A 24867-nucleotide genomic window follows, 5' to 3' on the forward strand; every position below is an offset into this window, starting at 1 on the left:
TCTTCTGGCCTCAAAGAATGTTAGTTTTCTATTCTTCACGGCGCTTTCCATGATCTTAATCTATGTATTTTTTCGAACTTGCTGTTCCACCTAAAAGATCGGTTTTGAAACAGAAGTCTGTGAGCCATTCTCTCTTGTGCTCTGAATTTGTTCCTCAACTGTGCTCTGTTTGTCGCATGTTAAAAGAATTATTTCATTTTTAATGAGACTTTGAAAAGGAACATGTAGAATTTACCTTAAACATCGCATTTCAAAGACCTCAAGATTACAGTTGTCATATTGTAATAAAGTCTTGGAGCTTTATAGAAGGATTATCAAACTAAATATTCGAAACAGGTGGATTTTAAGCTCGATTACAAGGGTCACTATTTGTATTTCGGGAATAAGAAAAAAAACATATAGTGAAGCTGCCAATATATTTTGATTGTTCTTCAGTAGTATTCGCCACCATGATCGATACACTGTTGCATATGCTTACACCAATTTTCAAAGCATTTATTCCATTCCGAATGAGGTATCTTCAAAACATGATTTTTCAACGCTACAACAGCTCCTTCAGGCGATGAAAATCGTTGACCACGCACTTTATTATTCACGGATGGGAACAAAAAGAAGTGATTGGGTGCCAAATCAGGGTTGTACGGCGGATGACCCATGAATTCGATGTCTTGAGTGCTCAAATAGTCTCTTGTTTGAGAGCTCACATTGTCATGATGAAGAACAATCCGGTGTCTCTTTTTTGTTTTCCTTATTTCAACGAAGACTTCTGGCAAACAAATGGTTGTGTACCAATCAGAATTTACTGTTCTACGATCCTCTAGACGCACTATTGCAATACGACCAGTTTCCTGAAGAAACAGGTCACTATTTTCTTTGAAGTGCTTAGTGCGCGAACAACTTTTGTTGGATTTGGTTAATCTTGGAACACTCATACAGTCAACTGCTGCTTACTTTCGGGCTCATACGAATATATCCATGATTCGTCAGCTATCACAATTTTATAAACGTCTTTCAAAGCATCGCGATTGAATTTCTTTGCACCAAAAAAAGGCCTTTTTTGAGCGATTGTCAAATTGTGTGGGATCCAACACAAACATAACTTTCGCACAGCTAAGTGTTCATGTAAAATCGCATATATGCTGGTGGAACTAATGCTTATGACGATCTTTCTTAATCATTTCGCACACAGTATCGATATTTTATGGCAGAACAGCCGATTTTGGACGACCTTCACGACACTCGTCGGACAGCCAATTACGACCACGATTGAATTCACTAAACCAGCGATACACTGTGATTTTTGATGGAGCTTCATCGCCAAAAGTTAAATTAAATTGATTGGAAGCACTCTTGTTGTGATTATCCACGTCGAAAAAATCGATCGATCGATCGATTCGTAAAAAATCATAGCACGAAAATGTTCACGATTCAGTTCCATCTTTTGCCCAGACGAAATTTTCAACTAAATATAAAATAACAAATAGAGTCCGTACGACAAAATGTTCTGAATACGTATATCGTCAAAAATGTTAAACTTTACGATGGAACCGTCAGATGTCAACAGTGTTGCCAATTCCCGAAATATAAATAGCGACCCTCGTATAATGGTTCCTCTCTTTCACATACACCATCTCAGAGAGGCAAAAGGTTCTGCAGTTTGCCCGATTCGGCTATTTACTTAGTAGTTAATGCAACTTTCTTGTGCTGTATTAGTGATCCCAATTATCACAACTGCTGTATTTGCTCTAACTGGATCTCGATCCATCAGTTGACAACACTTGCAACACAAAGAGTTTGTCTCTTATGCTATATTTGTTTTTTAGAAACTTTTCGCATATTTACATCCATTATTATATTGAAAAGCAGGGGAATACAACATCCTCATGGCGAATACCGAACCATACCACAAGGAGGTAACTAAATCTACTGACATATACCTAACGTGAATCATCCACATCATATACACCCACAGATCATTTCTAAAATATATACAGCATCCGCCTCAAAAGACAAGGAAAGTACAAGACGTGATAATCGTATACTGCATAAAAACTAGAAAGAAACTGTAGCTTACAATGGACAGCACTAAATAACAATGAATAAAATATATTATACGAATATTTTTGAATAAGCCATTACAATCAGAAAAAAAAAGAAAAAAGCTCAACATTTATTTGAACATGTAATAGTTATAACGAGATCATCAATGAAGGCATAATCAAGGCACACTGGATGATACTTCATTCCTTATATTACTTGTATTACTTATTATTATATTACTTGTGTATTAATTAAATTCATCTACGTACCATTAATTAAATTAATTTAAGAGAAAAGTTAAAAACAAAATAATATCACAAATACATTCATAATTCAATTATTTATTGGATGAATGTTTTCAAGTAACTATAAACATACTGTTATAAACCTCAGTACTCCTTCCTAGATCTTAGATATATCGTTTCCACGTTTTAATAATGCACTAAAATGTTTTCGATAAGAGTAACAAAAGTAAACAGACTCGCGTGTTGGAACGTATGACCTACAAAGGCAACAATTAAAATGCCATTACTTTTCTTATCAATCACTTGGCCTGACAAGAATAAGATTCTAAGCACGTGTGTGTTGAAATGGAGCCTTATCAATGTTAGAAAGAAGAAAACGCCAGAGTGCTTTTTTTTCACGAAACCTTTTGTTCTATCCGGTCTATGGTTGGTTGGAGAATGGGGGGAGCCGAAAGGGGTCTATAACCCCTGCACGAAAAGTTCTACGCCTACTTTAACTTTGTAGTAGTGCGGACTGTGCTGTCAGCTGTCCAGCGGTCAGCGCCTAGCTGACCTTTTCGGGTCACTTGATCTAAAAGTTTGAATAAATGGGATTTGCATCGTTTATTATTCGCGTTGTTACAGTTTCAGTAAGCCGAAAGAATACAGAATTGGATTATGCACGCAGCGTATACAATGAAAAACACGCCTCAATTAAAGTTGGTAAAAAGATGAGCTTCAAATTTAACGATGAACAAAAAATTCTTCACTGCATACAGGATGAGTGGCCGTTAAAATATAATAAGCTATATATGAAGAGAACTAAATAAAAACAAAGACCTTATTAAAACTATCTACACTATTACGCACACTATTAACAAAGAAACAATAATTGAAAATAAGGAATGCTTCAGGTTCAGGGGACTGCTATCCTAGGCGACTTGTGAGAACGACTTCCTGTCTTTTCTTACATCAGTTCAGCAATAACATTATACACAAATATCTGATTATTTTAAATAAAAAAATATGTGAAAACTTTGAAATTTACCACTGAAATTTGAGGATTTCCCTCTACATCTCCCGCCACCCATAAAATCTTGAGTTGGTTCCAACGGGACAATCTCGGAAGCGCGCCCTTTCGAATAAAAAAAGAATATTGAAAATCGGTGCATTATTGAAGCAGAAATTGACGAACATACATTAAAAAAATATATAAAGCCGAACATACAACCTCCTTCTTTTTTAAAGTTGGTTAAAAGTCAGTTTAAATACTAACACTAATAAGTATTTTTAGTATTATTGAGTTATTCTGTGGATATCAACGCTAATTCTATAAATTATATCTATTAAAACCATTAATTGGTTTTGCATCTCAAATAACTGATATTAACTTGGTGCTAACTTCATTCTTCAAATAACTTCTTAGTCTATAATGATGCAAAACTTATACAAAGGTCTTTTTAAGGTTTTAAAATCCAACTGTGAGTATTAAGCAATACTATGTCGTAATAAGTATTAATTATTAATGTACAACTTCATTCAACTTTCTTCAATGCCTTTTTTAATTACATGTCTCGTAAATGTGTGTACCTGTTGAAGGGACGATATCAACAATAAATCAGAGAAGACGAAATTAATTGGAGAAGTTGACGAGTAGCTTGCAGTGTAATGTAATGTAGATTCATATTCATTTTATGTTAAACTGAATAGATTGTATTGATTAAAAATTTAATACTAAAATATATGTTCAAGAAAACTAATTCTCTTCGAGCAGTGGAAAGGAACATTTTCGAGAAGGAGAAATATTTAGATGCTTTTATGACTGCGTATCGATTATTAAAAAAAAAACAAAAAAATCAATTGAGTGCCAGACAGAGGGGTCTTTTATGAAGGCGCCACTAATATGTTACCGCACTTATATTCGAACGTGTCTAGACAACTGTAAACAAATTCCATAAAAGATGTAAATATTATATTCCGACCACCCTCGAGAAACGACTTATTCTTCCTCGTCTTATTAATTATACATTCACAAAATTTATCGAACAGTGTTTTTAAGGCATTGTTAGTATTTATATAACTCTTTATAAGTATTTAGGGCGCTCTATCAAAACTTGACTAACATGTGTGAATAACAGGTCAATTGAAAAGTCCCCGGCCTACCATAGACAAACATATTTTTTTGGGGTAAAATTAGCTTTCGTTTTATTCAACATAATTCCCTTCAAGGGCGATAGACTGATTATAGCGACCCTCCAACTTTTCGATGTCACTTTTCTAGTACAATTTATCCTTTTCTTCAATATAGGCCTCAGCTTCGGCGATCACCTCTTCATTCGACGAAAATTTCTTCCCAGCGAGCATAATTTTGAGATCTGAGATCAGGAAATAGTCGCTGGAGGCCAGATCTAGAGAATACGGTGGATAAGGAAGCAATTTGAAGCCCAATTACGCTATGTACAGTCCACTTTACAGTTACGTTTTTCCACGCTTTGAGACGGGTTCATTGTGTGCAGTACACTCGGATGACTTTCGATTGGACTTCAGGGTGAAATGATGGAACCATGTTTCATCCATTGTCACATATCGATGCAAAAACTCGGGTTTATTACGTTTGATCATCTTCAAACACTGCTTCGAACTAGTCGTTGCATTTGGTCAAAAGTGAGCTCACGCGGCACTCACTTTGCACAGAGCTTTCTCATACCCAAATATTCGTGAATGATATGATGTACAGATTCAGTTGATATCTTGAGAGTGTCTGCTATTTCACTCAATTTGAATTTACGGTCATTCAAAATCATTTTGTGGACTTTTTAAATGTTTTCGGCAGTAACAACTTCTTTTGGGCGTCCACTGCGTTCACCGTCTTTGGTGCTCATTTCACCAAGTCTAAACTTAGCATACCAAACCTTGATGGTTGATTTTCCTGAAGCAGTGTCCGGAAACTCGGCATCAAGCCAAGTTTTTACTTCAACTATATTTATTCCCTTCAAAAAGCAATATTTTATCAACACGCGAAACTCCTTTTTATCCATTTTTTTACAACAAAAGTTGCTTCACTGAAAATGTTATAATTCGCAAACTAATGATCCGACAACTGTCAAATTTATACAGGCATCTTTTGAGAGTTAGGGCTAACTAAAAAATATATGGATTTAATTCTAGTAGCGCTATCTATGTCTCAGGCCAGGGACTTGTTAATAATCAAACTCCTTGAGTAATCCTCGACCAAAAAAGAAAAAAAATATCGTGGAATGTATTTTATGGAAGTAATGTATGAATCTTATTATAAAATACTACTAATAATACTAATACAATAGATATCACATCTAGACATACAAGTAAGCACTCAAACACACAAGAATGTCATTCAGTTAGAACCACCCAGAAATTACAGCAGAGTAAACTTAATACGACACTTTACTGATGAGAGAGTAAACATTTTTTATCGCAAAATTAATGAACATAATCAAGAAATGTAGGAAATAATCTTATTAGGCAAGAATCATTTTTAATCAAGTCACTTCTTGCAATTTAATTAGTTAATTGATTCAATAAGTAAGCCGGTACGTTCAGCTTTCTAATGGTATAACATTAACTCCCTTATACTTTATATTCCTCGAGTCTTTCTCTCGATTCGATTTCATGATATTCAGCAATATATTACAGGGGATTACGAAAAACCCCTTCTGTAATTTCTTTAGTGCAACTGAAATATGCGCTAAAACATAAACTGCAAAAAGCAATATTCCATAAGTCCGCAGTAAATGCGGTAATACTGTTGTCGATTTAGCGTTTTCCTGCTCATTTATTCAACATCATTACCATACATTATAACTAGGAAGTTGCTGTTAATGCCATTACATTCTTCTGACCACTGACTCGTAAAATGTAACGAATATTTGATGCAAATACTGATTTCAAGATGTTTCTCCGTATCCACGGAACAATCTATCAAAGTCAGCCGAGCGCAAAATAATAAATTAATTTCAAACGGTTTACGCTTAGCTATTGTTTTTTTTTCTGTATAGAGCGTTTGTTTTTATTTTTTGGAGGGGTCGGATAAATTAAATCCACCCTAAAATAAATCCAATACGGCGGACATTCCGATCGTTATTTGCATATATTATCATATGTTTACTGTTGGAAATCAAAGGTTATTACACAAAAAGGACCGCTGCCATGATATTGGGTCGACGATTTGGAACATTCTTCAGGAAGGGCCGTAATCAGATTGTTTGTTGAGCGGTTTCGGTTTCGAAAATAACGGATTTATCTAGCGGTGCTGGGCAAGGTGAATGAAGACATACATTTTAAAAAAAGTGTCAAAATAACCTTTTTGTCCGTAAACTAATTTAAACTTCTTAATATATTAGGTGAGTAATTTAAAATTATATTCAGAATAGAAATATTTCAGCGGATTTTTGTAGCCTTGGAAGCTTTGTTGGTAACTATTAGCTGCTTTCCTATATTCTGATCATTCATTCAGTTTACTTACAATTTCTTGTGATTATCCTATGATTCTGCCAATAGAGTGATATCAAGCGGTAATAGAAGCAGTAATCAAAAGGCACTATGTTTGGTGAGTACGCCAGATCCAGCAACATTTTCCATTCGGGCTGCAACAGTGTTTCCTTCACAACTCTTGCCATGTATGGCCGAACGTTGTCATGCAGGAGGATAACTTTGCACATATTACTCGGTATTACTAGTCTTTTTTGCAAATATTTCGTTCTATATGTTCAACTGAGATCGGTAGACAGTAGTAGCTTTATTCCACTTTTGCTGCCCGCAGAACAACACTTTACAATTATGAATATTCCCCTTTGGTGGCATTGTTGATTGCTCTCTTATATTAACCTATGACTTTTTGATCCTCTGATTATCGCAGTAGATGCAATTTTTATCGCCAGTCGCAATACATCACAGAAAACTCTTCTTATTTTGACCGGCAAGCAATTAAACTGCCATGTTGTTAACCGACAATTGTTAAGACGGCAGAAAGTTCTGTGTGAGTATGAGCTAAATATTAGTCAAATAAGTCTCGCAATTTATTGTTTCTTTCAATCAATTTCAATTAATTCATCTCAATATTGAGCCCTTCAGACTGTCCCTTTTTTATAACAATCTAAAGGTTCATGGGTATCAGCAACATATTTTAAATGAAAGTCGTAAAAACTGAATTTGAGCGTTCTTTATTTAGTGTCTGTATACACCCAGAAAACCAATAATACTAAATAGAAAACTGTTACTTTATGTACAAAAATATTAAAATCATAGAATTTAACTAAACTAAATGTTATGTAAGCCATCAATATATGTTATTGATAAAATGCATGCAAGAACCAAAAATAAGAAAGAAAACGCAGCAGTGATGAGATGTCAAAAAAGAAGGAGCCAGCAGTGTACCCTGGATTTATCACAGGAGGACTCAGTTGCTTTAGAGCCCTTTTAACAACCTCCCTCCTCTGAAACATCTACCGACAGAAGCATTCGCTCCTGCAAAATGATTGGCAAGGCTATTGGAAAAAGAAAATATCGGAGAATTCTTAATGTCATTAATAAAATTGCAACTTGATAACAAATAAAAAATTACTGTGTAGCATGACAGCCACATGATAATGATTTTCAATGATAAATAATTAAAATTGAACAAATATCCAATATCCAAAAGAAAAACTCCAGTCTTCTCTTGATAAAATTACTATCTGGACTAAAAAATCAAATCAAAGAATCAAATTAAATGAAGCAAAATCTACAAATATTAAATTTACAAATAAGAACATTCCATATGTCAACACAGAAAAATACCTTGGTATGATCCTGGAAACTCAGATGAAAGGAGCATAAAAAAGGACACGCGACGAATTGAACGTCCAGCAAAATGTATTGGATGCTTGGACAAAACTCCGAGCTATCAACTTACAATAAGCTTATTTTATATCAGCAGATACTGAGACAAGTGTGGAATTATGAAATTCAGCTGCGCCAGTGACTCTAATGTCCAAGTGATTCAGAGGTTCCAAAATAAGGATACTGTAAACTGAAGGTAGTTTCAGTTTAGTACATGCGCATTTTCATTTATCTGAATTGTATCGTTCCACAACGGAGAAATTTAGCCCTATGAAATTAGAAAATAATCAAACATGTTACAATAGAAAAGGAAGACCTCCAAAATAAGGCACTGCAGTGTATTGTGAACGCGCCTTCGTATATATGCGTTTGTGACCTCCATCCTGTGACCTATAAATTGATATAGTTAAAGACACTATCAGAAGATTTACAAATTCCCATAAAAGAAGACTTCAGATCCAAATCACCACGAAAGCGTTATTAGAAGTCTTAAACGGAGAAAACCTTCAGATCTTGCAAATGTTTTACGACTAAATGACTCAGTGGAAAATAGCTTAGTTGTAGTTGTTTGTTAATAGATTAAGTCAGATTAAACTTAATTGTTACTTTTAAATTTAATTAACTGTAAATTAAAAAAAAACAAAAGAAAAAATGCAATTCAGACCTGAAATTAATACATTTAATAAGTGAAACAAAATAATACATTGTTCTCCAACCATTCGACGTATTTTATTTCCAATTATTTTAATCAATGTAAAATTCTTAACCATATCTATTTAAAATTCCTCTTAAGAATGTTACGCTGCATTTCATTGACTATATGATAACCATCATTATTAGCCATTAAGCAGAAAAGAATAGAATGTTAATTACGCCATATACTGCTTTTTAATCTATTTAATAGCCAGCGTAACTTTAAATTGTCGTTGTTAATCATGCATTTTATTTTATTATGAAATATTTGGTATATAATGCCTAGTTTAATGTTTAAACTGATAACTAACGTAGTAGAACTAAAAGACTGGACGACCAAAAATTGTGTTACAGTTTCAAAAAATAATAGGAAAAAATATAAACGGCATAAATTGACAAAAGTCTACAATTCTTAAACCTAACACAAAAATGCCACTTAGAAGTGCAAATTATTTGATTGGTAAGCGTCAAATTGACCAATTCTTCGGTAGAATTTTTATATGTCGTTAGGAATGCTAAATCTGCTGGAATAACCATATCCAATATTACAATGGCAATAAAAACTAATCGATTGTCTCTAATATGTCACCGATCTTCAAAAGGTCGAAAACGAAAAACGTATTTTGTAAAAATTGTTACCTTGACGTCCTGATAGGCAAAAACCCAGCACAAACCCAAAAATAATTAACAGAGAAATTGAATGTGAAGTCGCAATTTATGAACGTTTACAAGCAATGGGAAATATCCAAAAGATAGGATGATGTGTGCCCCGTGAATTGAACGACTTGCAATTAGAAAATCGGAAAAGCTTCAATTAAATGTTGCTTCAAAGATACAAAAGGAAGTCATTTCTGTAATGAATAGTAACGGGAGAAAGAAAATGGATTTATTACGAAAATCCCAAGGCAAATACATATATATAATTTTTTGAAAAAAATATGTTGTGATAGATGTTCAATAATATTACGAGAACAACAGCGTCAGTGTTAGTATAATAATATTTGAGAACTCTGGAATAGAATATCCATAATATTAGGTCTAGTAAGAAGAAAAGCATTATTTTTTCAAGGGGCACCTTAAATAAATTATATCTCGCGCTGTAAAAGTCCAATCTGTTTACCCAGATGGTAGTATAAAGCTGATATTTCATTCTAAAAAAACTGATTCAACATTTGTGTGAATTGTTGACTTAGTTTTGTTTGAGCTAAAGTAAAAAATGAATAAAATAATGGATAGTTTACTACACCTATATATTAGATATCAAACAATTGCTTGACTTGAAGAATATTTTTCTTATCAGGAAACAACGTTTAATGAACACAAATTCTTTTTTATTCATTGCTTTGAAAATAACAGCAGTCGTTTTACTAAATATACTGTAAGGTATAAACTAATTAATTTATATGCATGTGGCCAATCAATTTATTGAGTTGAATATTGCTATTTCTTAGGGGGTATTTTAACATAACAATCTAAAAAAAATGAAAAAAGTAGTTTCGAGAAAAATGACTTTAATGTTTCGTTTTTGGAAGCGTCGGATTAGATGTTCCGTCATTACAACAGCTATATCTCGGAAAACCATTTGGATTTTGAAAAATCCTATTAAGGATTATTTCTTAAAGGGTTAAGTTTTAAAATCATTAAATCTATTTTCAAACATATAGACTAGAATATTCCCTTAGCCGGCTAGGACGGTCCTCCTCCTGTTGCGATAGTCCCGGGTTCAAATCATGCTGGACACCGATGTACTTTATGTTTGTGATTCTAATTGTAATTTATAAGCCAAGTCAAGCCAGTAACCAGGCTAGGTAAGATCGGATCGTATGGTCTCTTAGTTGGTCACTGGCCAGTCGGTAAGCTTAATGCCGAGGACCGTGGTTCAAATCCCACGGTAAACAGAGTTCACAAACCCTAGTTAGTGAAAAGGAGCCTTAAAAATATATAAAAAAAGAATACTATATCGGAAAAAATCCAATGAATCCCATAGATTTATTCGGAAAAAATCTTCCAATCACTTAAAAATAGAATCGTCTTTTAACGCCTTTAATTCCGATATATCCCAAACTTAATATGTCCGCATTAGCCCCAGTCAAAACAGAAAATCCGATATCTAATACGACACGGCTAAACGAAATAGTTTCTAGGCCAATTCCGACACGTGTTTCATCTCACACATATTTAGAATTAACAGGGAAAAACCGAACGAACCCAGAGTACGGATCTGAAGCACGGCCAACTTTATTTTCACGCTATTTTCGCATATGTAATTCGGTAATAACCGCCGTCGCCCGAAAAATCTGACTCGACACGTGACTAATTGCCACCAATTAGGGTTGCGCGTGCACGCGATTTGACAGCTGTCAGGCCGGATCGGCGGCCGATGTGGGAGGCGGACAGGCACAGCCGCCTCGCACCCGATAACGTAAAAACCTTAAGAAGCGGAAGCCTAAAAGCCGTTCCGTTTGCAATCACCCGCCACCTTCGATTTCCCTTTGTTCTTTTAATTTAGTGAATTATATTGTTAGGTAACAAGACAGAGTCTCCAGTCTAATAAGAATATTATCTAGATTTATATTGGAGTGACCAAATAGCAATATTTATAATAATGTTGGGAACTATCGACTGAAAAATATCGAAACAGTCGAACTTGTAAAATGAAAAAGCGATAATTGCTGTAAAAGGTAATAACAGTTTCATTTTGATTGATGTAACATTATTTTTACAATTTATATATTCGACTTGATTGTAAAAAAGAATGGAGGAATGGTGTAATGACCTTAATATTTGTATCGTATTTTTTCAATCAATTTTTATCAACTATTTAACTCTCGCACCCTTTTTAAATACAATAATAAATTTATTTGTCATTAACAATGAATATTTAAGATTATTATTCTATGAAACTTAAATAAAATAAGTTAATTCACAAGGCTTGAACAAACATAGGGAGCCTTCAAAAATCGAAAAAGTCAATCAGAAAAAGGCCTAATAGTTGCCGAGATAACACGAATGCAGTGAAAATTATGTTTCCATTTATCAATCAAAATTTCTTACCCTGTTAGATAAATAAATAATCTTGAAAAGTGATGTTCTAAAATGCCGCTATGTTAATGTATAATATATTGTTAATTATAATCATACTACAAGCAAAACATAAAAACATATAGCATACATTCGGCACATTACTTTCAATGTCTTGGCTAGTACGCCAAGAAAGTTAAAAATCACTCGTATTAAACTAGTAGGACCAAACATCGATACTAAAAAATAGTAAAGTACTAAACAGTCGATAGTTCCCAACGCTAATTTGTAAAATGTAGTAAACGATACTTATACGAGTTATACAAAGAAAATAATAAAATAGCCAGTTTCCTTGAATTTGATTGTCAACTGTCATTCTACCAATACGAGGCGTCTGCTATTTATATTCTTCATCTATTTTTTATTAATTACACCTTATATTAGGTATGCGTAGTTACATATTAATTTATTGCTACTGTGTGGTTTGGTTCGCTCAAATCTTCTGATTGCCTACGTGTTATCTAGTAGCTTCCACGTTGCAAATCCTAAATATTTGAATTTCTTTGAAAAAACTTAACTAATAGCATTAGTGCATCTTCCAAACAGCATTAGTATAGTCAACATGCTGCCAAGGCATCAGAGACATCCTTTCAAACAAAGTTGACTGAATCTAGCGCCTTACAGGGACAACTACGTCCGTTTCAAGATGTACACTGCGCGACAAAACTTTAGCACATCTCGCCATCATGATACAAATTCCTACAAGTGTCTAAGAAAAAAAAATCATATAACTTTAATTCTTATTTCATTATTTTAATTTTTCCTTTTTTCCCGATGACCAGCTAGAGCAAAGGGGTCTTTTGGTGATGTCGCTTCGGGCTTAGGATAGAAAGGTTTTGCGGGCGACAGAGGCCCTGGGTTACGACTGGGATTGTCATAGTTGGTTTAACTACCGGGATTTATGGATGGGTAGGGATTTGATCAGATTCACTTTTCACGAATGGGATGCCTAATTATAGCTGTATATTCGCGCTGCTCGTAATACATGGGGCATGAAGTAATGCAAACTAGCTCTCAGAGACGTACCTGTACCACACCTATGTTTCGAAGAGGCACACTGGACGGACTAGCACTTTATAGAGAGTCGCTTTCTAGAGGATTGGAAGTTTGCTTTTTCTGCAGAGGAGTAGAAATATTAGGCTGTACACGCCATTGCCTTTGCAAATAGCTTGATGGATCTGGGTCGACCATTGGAACCTACTGTATTATTCAATAACGAGGTATGATACCTTCTGGAGCCAGCAAATAGGGACTTCTTCGATTTAGAGTCGGTATGCGCGGAAGTTCTTTCATTTTAAGTAGCAGTCGTAGGATCGAGGAAGTCTTATGTGTTAGACTGCTATAGGTTTTGAGGAACAGACTTAAATACAATTAATTTCTAGCAAAATTAATAGTATATGGCATACTAAATTGAACAACGAACAGTTAGTCAAATATATAAAAAAAATTGCCAATGAGAATTATATTTTTCAGCAAGATAATGCTGCTGTTCATACTACGAAACTTAATAATGACTATTTTTCAGAACACAATATTCAAATTTTAAAGTGGCTAGTTGGGGTAAGGTAGCACGCGCTGCGTACTCAAATTCTAAACAATTTAACAATGCTAAACGACTAAAAGTGCTATGTAAAACATTTTTATAACATCTTTATTAGATACGCTTGGTAAAATCTTAATTATACATTAATGTATTACTACTTTTCATTAGTACTTGGATTAATTCACAAGAAAGACGAGTGCGAGAAAATACATCAATATAAATTCCTCAATAATAAAATTATAATAACTTATGGTTATATTTTACACTAAAGGGTATACACTTTATGTAAGTTCATATGGTTTGGTGCGTTTCAATCTCCTGACATCCTGCGCGCTGTCCAGTAGTTGTATTGCTTCCACGTTAGTATGATTTAGTACCCTTCTTTCGTGTTTCAAGGCGAAGTCTTGGATAACTTCGCAAATCCATTTGATTTCCAGATCATCGTGCAGTTCTTCATTGATTACGTAGCGATAGGCATTGGTAATCAATCGAAGAACCTTGTTTTGACAGCGTTGTATGACTAGTTGATTTAAATTTTTAGTGCAACCCCATATTTGCACCCCATAGGTCCAAATTGGCTTTATAATTGTCTAATAGATCAACCTCTTTCATTTTGATCAAGTTGAGAGTATCTTCCGATACCAACCGAACCAATATAGTTGTTTTGTTTTCTAATGTGTTTTGCTTTTGGTCTAACGTGATGTGCTATGCAAAATGGGTGGTAAATGTTAAATCCAGATTATTAAGAGACTGATTAAAGTTTGTGAAGAATAGAGGAGGATATCGCAATTAGTGAAATAGAAAACTAAAATATTGATAAACTTTTTTGCCCAACTATAGTATAGTTTTGGCGCGTTCTTCGAGCAGCAAATCTCTTGTTCACTTTTATTATACGGATCTTATGTTACGACTGTTTATTTGTAATGTTTACATGAATAATGGAATCTAAAAGCTACAAATGTATTTTTACTAGGATGAGAAATAGAAAATCTACAGTCTGCTAAAGTTTTGTCACGGTCTGTCATATAATTTCAAATAAACTAATTTGGCATCAAAGTTTTCTTCCCTCTTTACAATATATTTGACATATACTTAAAATATTAATTTTCACGACAGAAACGCTATAAAACAAAACTGTACCGCTATCTGGGGGATGGTGAACGAGCATAAAGTCTCGTATATATTTTGCTGAATTAATGAATAACTACTCGGGCGGTCCCGCTGGCGAATCGAGGGTGAAAAGTGGGACCAATTGAAACGTCAAGAAGAGAAAAAAGGCAATAGGCGTAAGCCATTGTGCAAATCATTAATTCAAATAAAGGGTTAGAGGAAGCAATTAGAGAATATGCCTATTTAGAGAAACTTTATTCAATTTCCCGCTATTGTTTATAATATTTCGCATCTGCTCTGGCTGAATGCAAAATTGTACAAATCGCCACCAACCAAATAATTATTGTAATTATTAACCTTTACTCCTATGGTATTATTACTGTACCAAAAACTATAATGATATTATAAAGATTTCTAACTATTCGTCCTTTAAAGTAATTTTATATAAAAAAATTTAAATATTCAAAATAATATTGACAAATTAATTAATTAGTCTGCATTAAAATAGATTTTAATATTGCATACATTAGTTTTGGAGATAGAAAAGCTCTTTGAATCGCTTATTAACACAATATAGCTATTTGATGGCCAACCTCTTATATGCAATTACCAATACTATAATACCTTTACTGTTCAAAATACAATAGCCAATTCTAAAAAACTTGAATGATGGTTTTCGAAACAGCTTCATAATTTTGAAAATATTTTCATTGTTTGTAGCAGTAACATTTTAGTTAAAACACGGAAATTCAACATCTCATACTAACTTCCCTTAAATTTTTTTTATTGCAGGTGATTTCTAATACTATCGGCTATTCGGCAAACACTATTGTGATCGAGCGGGACACTAAAAAAGGACTAAAACACCTAGCGAATTAAGGAATATGTAAGAATATAACTTTTATAAACTATACTGTTCAATCTTACACTATATAAGCGAAGATGCAAGTTGGATCGCAATTTGAAGAAAATAGAATAAAATCATTTTTCTTTGCTGAATAGGAAATAGAAACATTATTAACTCATCAAAAATTAAGGAATAATCAAACTTACATTATTAACACAAAAAAACGTTTTAAAATAAAATATGTACATAATAATCGTTTTTGATAACTAAATAAAAAAAACCTTTTTGTTTGAAAACCCTATTTAACCTATATACTACACGTATTTTATATTCTACTATATACAACCCTTCTTATATACATAACATAGTCTTTGGGTGCATAAACAATACTTCCCAGGACTTTATTCCAAATGTCCGATCGACAGCCATCCGAGTGAACTGCACACGATGAACCCGCTCCAAAACGTAGGAAAACGCAACAGTCGGCTGCCAAGGTTATGGCGTCTGTATTTTGGGATGCGCATGGAATAATTTTCATTGACTACCTTGAAAAAGGAAGGGCCATCAACAGCGACTATTACATAGCGTTATTGGGCCGTTTGAAGGACGAAATCGCCGAAAACAGGCCGCATTTGAAGAAAAAGAAAGTGCTGCTTCACCAAGACAATGCACCGTATCACAAGTCAGTGAAAATGATGGCAAAAATCCATGAATTGGGCTTCGAATTGCTTTCTCATCCACCGTATTCTCCAAATGAAATTCTCCAGAAACAAAATAATGCTCGCTGGGAAAAATTTTCGTCGAATGAAGAAGAGATCGCCGAAATTGAGGCCTATTTTGGAGCAAAGGACAAATCGTACTACAAAAATGGTATTGAAAAATTGGAGGGTCCTTATAATCAGTGTATCACCCTTGAAAGGAATTATGTTGAATAAAAAAAACTAATTTTGCCAAAAAAATGTGTTTTACTATGGTCTAAGGCCGGGGACCTTTCAATTGACCTATTAATAGTTACTTCTCAAAATATTATTTTTATAACATCTGCATTTTTGTAGCTCTATGGCGGTATTTTGGGTCTTTAACAGATTATCGGTGTTTGATCAGGTTTTGTTACCGTTACATGGCCTTTGATTTATTTGAAATATGGAAGAACCTTTATAATTGGCCATCGGTTAGTAGAAATGGTGATTGGAAGATACAGTATGCTTTCAGAGTAGGCATTACATATTTTATTTAAAAAAATTTAAATATTCAAAATAATATTGACAAATTAATTAATTAGTCTGCATTAAAATAGATTTTAATGTTGCATACATTAGTTTTGGAGATAGAAGAGCTCTTCGAAAAGCTTGTTAACACAATATAGCTATTTGATGACCAATCTCTTATATGCAATTACCAATACGATAATACCTTTACTGTTCAAAATACAATAACCAATTTTAAAAAACTTGAATGACGGTTTTCGAAACAGCTTCATAATTTTAAAAATATTTTCATTGTTTGTAGCAGTAACATTTTAGTTAAAACACGGAAATTCAACATCTCGTACTAACTTCCCTTAAATTTTTCTTATTGCAGGTGATTTCTAATACTATCGGCTATTCGGCAAACACTATTGTGATCGAGCGGTACACTAAAAAGGACGAAAACACCTAGCGAATTAAGGAATATGTAAGAATATAACTTTTATAAACTATACTGTTCAATCTTACACTATATAAGCGAAGATGCAAGTTGGATCGCAATTTGAAGAAAATAAAATAAAATCATTTTTCTTTGCTGAATAGGAAATAGAAACATTATTAACTCATCAAAAATTACAGAATAATCAAACTTAAATTTTTAACACAGAAAAACGTTTTAAAATAAAACATGTACATAATAATCGTTTTTGATAACTAAATAAAAAAACCTTTTTGTTTGAAAACCCTATTTAACCTAGCTACCATTCTTATGTACATAACATAGTCTTTGGGTGCCTAAACAATACTTCCAAGGACTTTATTTTGAAATTCTTGTATTCTGTTAATATTACTTCTCGCAGAACGTCCCCATAACTGAATTCCATAGGTCCATATAGGTTTTAGTATCTGCTTATACAGCAGCAACTTATAATGTAGGGATAATTTCAATTTTCTTCCCACCCAATACAATTTTTTGTCTTTTAATTAGAAGCCTTTTTTGATATGAACCTTCCAACGAAGATTTACCTCAATGCGTTGTTATTGTAGGGGATAATAGTGTTATTCATATTTCTTGATATATTATAAGTTTCGTTGTTGGTGAAACTGAAAATTCTACGACTATTACCGTTTGAAGGACGAAATCGCCGAAAAATGGCCGCATTTGAAGAAAAAGAAAGTGATGCTTCACCAATACAATGCGCCGTGTTAAAAATCCATGAATTGGGCTTCGAATTGCTTCCTCATCTACCGTATTCTCCAGATATGGCGCCCAGCGACTATATCATGTTTTCAGATCTCGTCGAATGAAAAGGTGATCGTCGAAACTGAGAAAGCAAAGGACAAATCGTACTACAAAAATTGTATCGAAAAGTTGGAGGGTCGCTATAACCAGTGTAACAGCCTTGAAGGGAATTATGTTGAATAAAAAAAAATTGCCAAAAGAATGTGTTTTACTATGGTAGGCCGGGGACTTTTTAATTGACCTGTTATTAATTATAATTAATTTTATAATCTTTTAAAAAATGAGAACAACAGTAATATATTATGCATTTTAGTTTGAAATGATAAAGAAGAACAAAAAACTTATCTTTGAATTTGTAATTCAAAGGAGAATCCAGATCCGCCAAAACAGAATCCATAAACAAAGGGGAATGTTTACGACAACTTCAAAAAAATCCGTAGCATATTAAGTAAACAACTATCAGACGAAAACATCCAAACAAACCGTTTGACTCTTATTTACTAATGAATATGTATTTGAACCCTTTCCGAACGACATTGTAAACACACGAAACTCACAATGATATTTATCCAAACACGAATTTAATGCGCGCTAAGCCGTCCCCCATAAAAAATATAACGAATTCATTACCCCGACTAAAATACAACAAACCGACCATCGGCCGTCCAGCATCCAACAAAAAAAAGGCATTAGCCAAACATAATTTATCCTATTGTCCGAAAGGGTTGATGCACTGAGGGTGGACGGTCCGTTTTTTTTTTCGAGCTCATTATTTACTCAGATACGGGACGGCCCGTCAACGTTATTGGGTCAGTCGGTTTCTTTTTGTCCAACTGACTATAATGTACATGGGAGGTGTCTCGCCGGGGGGCTAATGATGGCCCATCGAGTCGATGACAGAATGAAGAATGGAAAGTGGACATAATAAAATCGAAACTCACGCTGGAACTTGCGTTGTTGCAAATGAAGTTATAAAGACCGTAGTAAAATGTGACTCTATATACTCGGGACGCCTATTTTAAAACTATTATAGTTGCGTGGAAAGGTCATCTAACTACCTATTATCAATTCATTGTTGTTGGTTCAATTCAATGGTAATGGTTTGTTCAAAGAATCGCTTCTAAACATTTGAACAAAAAAAAAACATTCGATTTTGAGGAAAAGTTGTAAGGATGTTGAACAAGATGAAGCGAAAAAGTAAGAAACAGTATCGCAGCATTTAGAAGCTGACATTGCTTTACATCGTCACCCATTGTTCAAGGTATCAGACTTGTTTAGTTTTAACAGTTCAATTGAAAAGTCCCCGGCCTAACACATAGATGGTGCTACTAGAATTAAATCCATATGTTTTTTAGTTAGCCCTAACTCTCAAAAGACGAAGCAACCTTTGTTATTGTTGGTTAAAAAATGGATAAAAAGTAATTTAACGTGTTGATAAAATATTACTTTTTGAAGGGACAAAATACAGTTGAAGCAAAAAGTTGGCTTGATGCCGAGTTTCCGGACACTGTCCCGGGAAAATCAACCATCAAGTATTGGTATGCTAAGTTTAGACGTGGTGAAATTAGTACCGAAGACGGTGAACGCAGTGGACGTCCAAAACCAACAAAAACATTTAAAAAATACACAAAATGATACTGACTGACCGTAAATTGAAACTGAATGAAATAGCAGACACTCTAAAGATATCAACTAAACGTGTACACCATATCATTTACGAATATTTGGGTATGAGAAAGTTCTGTGAAAAGTGGGTGCCGCGCGAGCTCGCCTTTGACCAAAAACAACGATGAGTTGATAATTCGGAGCAGAGTTTGAAGATGATCAAGCGTAATAAACCCGAGTTTTTGCATGGCTCCATCGTTTCATTCCGAAGCCCAATCGACAGCCATCCGAGTGGACTGCATACGATGAACCCGCTCCAAAACGTGGAAAACAGTCGGCTGCCAAGATTATGGCGTCTGTATTTTGGGATGCGCATGGAAAAATTTTTATTGACTACCTTGAAAAATATAGCGTTATTGGGCCATTTGAAGAACGAAATCGCCGAAAACAGGCCGCATTTGAAGAAAAAGAAAGTGCTGCTTCACCAAGACAATGCACCGTATCATAAGTCAGTGAAAATGATGGCAAAAATCCATGAATTGGGCTTCGAATTGCTTCCTCATTCACCGTATTCTCCAGATCAAATTCTCCAGAAACAAAATAATGCTCTCTGGGAAGAAATTTTCATCGAATGAATAGGAGATCGCCGAAACTGGAGCCTATTTTAAAGCAAAGGACAAATCGTACTACAAAAATGGCATCGAAAAGTTGGAGGGTCGTTATAATCAGTATATCACCCTTGAAAGGAATTATGTTGGATAAAAAAAATAATTTTGCCAAAAAAATATGTTTTACTATGGTAGGCCGGGGACCTTTCAATTGACCTATTAATAGTTACTTCTCAAAATATTATTTTTATAACATCTGCATTTTTGTAGCTCTATGGCGGTATTTTGGGTCTTTAGCAGATTATCGGTGTTTGATCAGGTTTTGTTACCGTTACATGGTCTTTGGTTTATTTGGAATATGGAAGAACCTTTATAATTGGCCATCGGTTAGTAGAAAAGGTAATTGGAAGATACAGCATGCTTTCAGAGTAGGCATTACATACATGCCATCTAAAATAGGGCGATCCGAGGGGTTCTAATTCTTTCACTAAATTCACTACAATTCACAATTCGTAATTCAGGGTCAAGAAGTCTAGATATTAATGATCGTTTTGGTTCAATTAATTGTAATTAGTGTAAATAAAGTAGTATAAAGTAAAAGTGATTCATTAATTCGCAAGAAAGTCTAGCTGCAATCGTTAGTTGTGAGCAAGCAGGACGCAAAGTATGCTCATAACTTTTGCCCCCATACAACAGTATCCAGGTGTGTGCTAACTCAGGTTCGCGAATCAATAGAATCGCCGGGCCCTCGTGCCCAATAACGGCTGCCCGATCAGCGGGTGCCATATCCCCAAATTTAATGCAGTAGCAGTAGTGATCCACAGGGGTCAACTGTGAGGCGGTTTCAGTTTAGTGTATTGGTAAGCCCAGAGGCAGTCCCATATAACCCGGTCCAACTTGTCACTCCAGGGCAAGTCTCCGCGACCAGGTATGCGTCATGCATTCCACCGCCTGGTTTTTAGGCCAGAACAAAAAAAAAGGACGCAAAGTCAATCAACAATAAACAAATAAAAGGACTCCAAATGCAGTTTACTAAAACAGTATCCCAAAACAAGTTCTCCAACGACGACGAGAACTACTTATTAACACCTTTCAAATAAAAAACTTATCAAAACGGCATTACCCTTATTAAAATATTCAATAAATGGGTACCACATCATTAACTGACAAAGACAAAAGAATTGTAATTAGGATATTTCTCTTGTTAGCCTTATCTGATTCTTGTTATTCGAGCTTGCAGTATGCAATTTACAAGTTGAATTTGGGATTGTGATACGAAACCCAAAGGACGTGTCGAAGACGTTTCTTGAACTTCTGGAGAAGATAACTCGGGAATAATATAAGATATATCTTAATTTGCAAATCTATATAAGGTTGCACATTATACAACCTGACTATGGTACTATGGTACCAAAGTCGGAATTGATAAAATTAACATAATGTTGATGCTGGAAATATATTATAAACCTTTCACTGATTGTATTTTAGAATTCAGAGACTGATGAAACCCCTGATTCTTGATGTGTTTACTTGTTTCCGACATACCATATTACAGAATTGCGTAAAATATGAGATATATAGAAAACAATAATGAAATAGAAGAGATAAAACAAAAAGAACATTTTATTAGTAATAATATTTGGGGTAGCGCACCAAAAAATGGAGGACACAAAGAATAAGACCATTGGAACTCTAAGAATCATGAACCAATTGCTTTAAAATGGAGATAGTATCGAAAGACAAACAGAAAAGAGGATATAAAGATCCCCACACGTAAAAAAAGGGCAAAAGCAAAAGAAAATCACTACATCAGAGCGAAAAACAAAAGCAACACTAACAAGTACAGTAAGTAGTGTTATAAGAACAGCGTCAACCAAGCCTCTTTTATATTTGAATTTTGCTCAGATGGATTACTTTACACGCACTTCCACTAGTGTCCATAATTTTAAAAAACTGAACACTAATAACCAAGTGGCAAGTCGAAAAATATCAATAGTTGCCTGATTATTACTGATTATAAACTGTTAATAAGACATGGATTAGAAATACTTATGAAATTTGTTTAGAAAGTCATCTAATTCCAAATTAAAAGGTAGAGTTTCGTTTTTTTAGTTTTCTTTTTTTCTATTAAAAATTTATGTTATCAATATATAGATATTCAATTCAATTAATCACTATTAACAATAATAATCCGAAATATGGTGACGCATTTAAGTGGTTTAAAATAATCAGAATGTCCAGTCACTAAAATCCATAAACTGGACATGGTTAATACCATTAATAACAATAAGAATAATAACAACACAAATACCAACAGTTACAGAAACAATCATGAGTGTATTTAAAACAATTGAAAAAATGCAGAATTTAGTAATTATTAATAAATTCTCATATATACGAGTAGTTAACTAACATAAACAAAATCGATAATAGAGCAGTGATAACAGTGATATAAGTTAATACAACATTTGGAAATGCTTTAAATTATATTCAAGCCTCATTTTTCTTCATACTGATGCTTCCAAATTGGAATCGAACCTAAATTTACGACTATTAAACACAAGGAAATCTCTTTTTAAGTTTTCTTTCTGATAAATGAAAACATTTTCTAAACAACGATGTAAAGCACTCACCATCTTTAGAAAAAACTTTTACAAATTCAAAAGTTCCATTAAAACTTTACGTGTAGTAACAGTAGAAAAACCTTTAAATGTTCTTACTGACAGGTGTCAAAGATTAACTTGCAGGACATTCTCTGCAGACTCTGCTGACAATCGGAATATGGAAACTATGTAAATCCATTTTGTTGGCCAAAGAGCATAAAGACAAGTTAAGTTTTAAATCTACAAACTGCATTCGATTTCCACAATTTTTCTTCGTATTAACTGAATGAACAACAGGCAATGAAAAATAATTATTTCTATTATGTATTAATACAAATTTTAAACTTCTTTTTTATATGAAACATTGAAGGATTTCACAGCTAGTTAATAATACAGGAATTAGCTAAAAATCTTGTAAAAGTAAAAGTTGTTCGTGATTGGCCTCTATAATTCGAAAATTTGAATTGGTTAAAATGAAAATGGCCGATTTAACTGAGATCGGAGTCTTAGTACTACACTGTTTAAATTGCATTGACAAATTAACTTTATTTACACTTTATATATCACACAAGAAAAAGTTATTTGAGAGTACTTAAAATTCTTTACCTATTCTATTCTTAATTTTTCAATCAATATTTGTTGTTCATTAAATAACACTTAGAATAAAGATAAAAGAATCAGTTAAATATTTACCGAACAGAAATAAGTAAAAATTATTTAGTGGACACAACTGTTAAATTCCCTCTAATATACCTGTGATTTTGTACTGATATAGATAATAAAAAGTAATAAAAAACCATATTTGATAAACCGTTCTCTTTTAAACATGATTTATCACCTTCTGGGGCGTCGTACATGACGCTGGACATAACTCAAAGGGTCAGTTAAAATCCCTTTATCTGCTTACAATAGTTCCGCGAAGTTAGCCCTATTGGGGAGTTAATGATGCTTCGAGTAACCGTTGACAGGATGAAGAATGGAAATGGGACATAATGAAATCCGAATTTGCTCAATACCAGTTGTTTTCTGCGCAGTCACTGTGTATTGTGATGTTCGCAAAAAAACGTCCACGTGCCATCCAGCTTAAGCAAAAAATGCAAGTTGGCATGATCAAAGATAAATTGTCTGAGCTATCAATATATTCGTATACCTATAGCGTTAAATATATTCATAACAATGGAGCAGTGAATGTAAAAATAGTTCAAATGTATTCACAATAACAGCATCATTAATAAATACGTACACACCTAATAATACACCATAATTGAAGGTCATTGATTGATATAAATAATATTTACGTGACCATTATTTATTTTGTATCAGATCTTTTATTGTATTCAATGGTTTATGACTGCTAGATTTAACAATACCATTCAGCAGAAAAATACAATAAATAAATGCATTAGTGAATAGTTAAGAGTGTAAGTATATTCTATAAAAAACACTATTTAATAAAAAAGTTATTTTAATATTATAATCACTAAGACTAGGATATATCTACTAAAGAAACTAAAATTACAATAATTTCCGGAAACTATTTGAAAGAACCAAAGAAGAACCTAAAATCTAGTGTCGAAGAAATACACTAAACCCAAAACCATTAATTCAGCTTCAGGAAAATCTCCAGTCGCGGTATCAATAAACCTACAAACCCACCTGGAGCAATTGTGACTGAAGACATGGCGCATTAAAGCCAATGAAACAAAATCCACCCATGTAACGTTTACCCTGCGTAAAAGGACATGTCCAACAGTGAATATCAATCATCGTCAACTCCCTCAAGCAGAGCATGTTAAATATCTTGGTATGCACTTAGATCGACGCCTAACCTGGAAGAAGCACATACTCTCTAAACGAAAACAACTGGGACTAAAATTATATCAAATGTATTGGCTCATCGGGCGCAAATCCAAATTATCATTAGATAACAAAGTAATGCTGTATGAGTATATACTTAAACCTATTTGGTCATATGGAATCCAACTATGGGGTACCGCTAGCAAGTCTAATATATCCATCATTCAACGGTTCCAAAATAAAGTGTTGCGTGTGAATGTTGATGCTCCGTACTATATTTCAAATAAAGTGAAACAACGCGATATTCCTCTAGAACCTATAACGAGTGTAATTCAACGTGTTTGTGTGAAGTACTTCGAAAGAGTGTCAGTGCACCCCAACGTTCTCGCTAAGCATCTAAATATGCGACGTGATAGTGAAGTGCGTAGAC

The 24867-nt window shown here is 33.9% G+C and overlaps 1 protein-coding gene and 1 long non-coding RNA gene across 3 annotated transcripts in view; both read right to left on the reverse strand.

Moving 5' to 3' along the window:
- CenG1A (Centaurin gamma 1A) overlaps positions 1–24867 on the reverse strand; it is a 212717-nt gene that overhangs the window by 96428 nt on the left and 91422 nt on the right. The window lies entirely within an intron of this gene.
- Positions 17180–22707, reverse strand: LOC143191866 (uncharacterized). The gene is made up of 2 exons (XR_013004653.1): positions 20117–22707; positions 17180–17931 (listed from the first exon to the last, which is right to left on the reverse strand). It is a non-coding gene; the product is annotated as an uncharacterized LOC143191866 (long non-coding RNA).

The sequence above is a fragment of the Rhynchophorus ferrugineus genome, unplaced genomic scaffold, assembly GCF_030347505.1.
Source record: "Rhynchophorus ferrugineus isolate W39M unplaced genomic scaffold, kcgeb_rfMv2 rfM1, whole genome shotgun sequence".
Classification (NCBI taxonomy): Eukaryota; Metazoa; Arthropoda; class Insecta; order Coleoptera; family Curculionidae; genus Rhynchophorus; species Rhynchophorus ferrugineus.